The sequence below is a fragment of the Octopus bimaculoides genome, chromosome 16 (assembly GCF_001194135.2).
Source record: "Octopus bimaculoides isolate UCB-OBI-ISO-001 chromosome 16, ASM119413v2, whole genome shotgun sequence".
NCBI classification, from domain to species: Eukaryota; Metazoa; Mollusca; class Cephalopoda; order Octopoda; family Octopodidae; genus Octopus; species Octopus bimaculoides.
The window spans coordinates 25,005,200-25,007,337 of NC_068996.1; the positions used below are offsets into that span (position 1 = coordinate 25,005,200).

General features: G+C 36.9%; 1 protein-coding gene and 1 long non-coding RNA gene across 4 annotated transcripts in view; one reads left to right on the top strand and one right to left on the bottom strand.

The window, feature by feature from the left end:
- Positions 1 to 1,703, bottom strand: part of LOC128249602 (uncharacterized) — a 21,935-nt gene extending 20,232 nt beyond the window's left edge. For all 3 annotated transcript variants that reach the window (XR_008265707.1, XR_008265708.1, XR_008265706.1), the window contains exon 1: positions 1,512 to 1,703. This is a non-coding gene — a long non-coding RNA (uncharacterized LOC128249602). The remainder of the gene's footprint in view (positions 1 to 1,511) is intronic.
- LOC106877203 (carboxylic ester hydrolase LipN) overlaps positions 1 to 2,138 on the top strand; it is a 99,651-nt gene that overhangs the window by 24,743 nt on the left and 72,770 nt on the right. The gene's annotated exons all lie outside the window — the stretch shown is intronic.

Sequence of the window (2,138 nt, forward strand, 5' to 3'; positions counted from 1 at the left end):
ACCCCAGGACTTATTCTTTGTAAGCCTAGTACTTATTCTATCGGTTTCTTTGGCCGAACTGCTAAGTTACGAGGACCTAAACACACCAGCATCAGTTGTCAAGCGATGTTGGGGGTACAAACACACACACAAAAATATACACACATACACATATATATACATATATATATACGACTGGCTTCTTTCAGTTTCCGTCTACCAAATCCACTCTCAAGGCTTTGGTCGGCCTGAGGCTATAGTAGAAGACACTTGCCCAAGGTGCCACGCAGTGGGACTGAACCTGGAACCATGTGGTTGGTAAGCAAGCTACTTACTGCACAGCCACTCCATTGAAATACACAGCCTTTGTTTCAATTAATTTTGATAATAGTGAAGAATTTAATAAAATAACTCTTATTAAAGTAGTGTTTGGAACAAACTGCAGTGATGATAGCTAACACTTCATCTTCATCCCAGGGTCTACAAATATGGTCTCAATATTTGCAACAGAGTGGATTCTGTTAAAGGTGCCCAAGATGCTGGCTAACAGATTACGTCCACATATACCATAGTGAGATTTGACCTCCAAGGTATCCTGTCCTATGTTCTTGCAGTTCTGCTAATCTGCCACCTTTGCTAGTAATTTTATTTTTGTTGATGCCAGAAGGGTGAACAACAAAGTTAACTTGCAGGTTTGAATTTTGACCACAGAAAGTTGGAACAAATACTGCAATGCAGTCCATTCCATGCTTGAACTAGTCCTTATTTGCTGCCCTAATTTGAAGGAGTTTGGCTGCTATTTCTAGCAGATCAACCCATCCTTTAACAGATCTCTTGGTAGTTCATTTTGTTGGACCTGCAAATTATCAATTCTGTTCTTGAAGTGCTTACTTGAACATTACTAAGTATTCTAAAGCTGACCTAAAGAAAGTACACACACAGTCCCTCCCAAGAAGCAAAGAAAATTATCTGATCAAATCTTAAGTATCATCTCTTTGTTTAACACTTTTGTAACCAAATTTATGTTGAAGTATGTTAACTAAACACTGCTTTTGTTTCAATTAATTTTGAAAATAATGAAGAATTTAGTAAAATTATTAAACTGGTGTTTGGAACATTAAATAACATGAAATAACATGGAATTTTGATGGAAGGTTTTAATTTAGATCATTAATCCTTATGTATACTATTTCTGTTGGAATATACTGCCTTTAATTCAGCTTTGAAATTAATGAAGAATTTAGTAAAATAATCTAGGTATTATTTAGTTGGAGATCGGAGCATAAATTGTGAAAAGCATTTAGTTTAAATCACTTTAAAACTAGAAGTTTGTATCATAGAACCAGGAACAGCCTTATCAAAATGGTTAACAGACATTGTTTGAGCAAAAATCGTGACATTGTTTATGTTCTCCCGTCAAAAGACCTTTGGTTCAGTGGCTTTGTTGCTTTTAATGTGCGAGGACCAGTGGAGCAAGGAAACTAAAGAACCTTACTTGAAAAACAAGGGTTGGTGATAGAAAAAGCATTTACCAGTAGAAAATCAACTTCAGTAAGTCTTCCTCTAACCCATGCCAGCATGGGATAAGCAGAAGTAAAATTTATGATAATCATCATTTTCTATGTTGTGAAACTCTTCATTAGCAATCGGTGTAACACATGGTGGACAAGAATTTGAGATGGTGAATAAAGTCTCTAGTATACAAGCCTCCTATTGTTATTTCATGTTACAAATATGTACATGCAAGTTAGCAGGAGGGGGTGGGGTGGAAATAAAAAGGAATGTCAGACAGAGACCATCCTGCCAGGTGGTCTAATTTTACTTGCTGCTCATATTATTCAATGTATGCAGCATTTTGAAAAGAAAATTGATTAGGAGTGTTTGTTGTACATTAATGTAGAACTTAGGTGTGTTTGAGACTGAAAAGTTGAAGGACCTTTCTTCCCCCACTTCATTTTAAATTATGAAAATACTAGAGAACCAAGGGACATATAGTTGTTTCTATTGTTAACTTCAGAACAACAAAACAGTGGTAGAAGTTCACATGTAAAGCTATGTGAACCTCCCTCCCTACCCTACCCTACCCTACCCTACCCTCCCTTCCTTTCTTCCTTCCCTCCCCCTCCCTCCTTTCTTTCTTTCTTCCTCCCTTTCTCCCT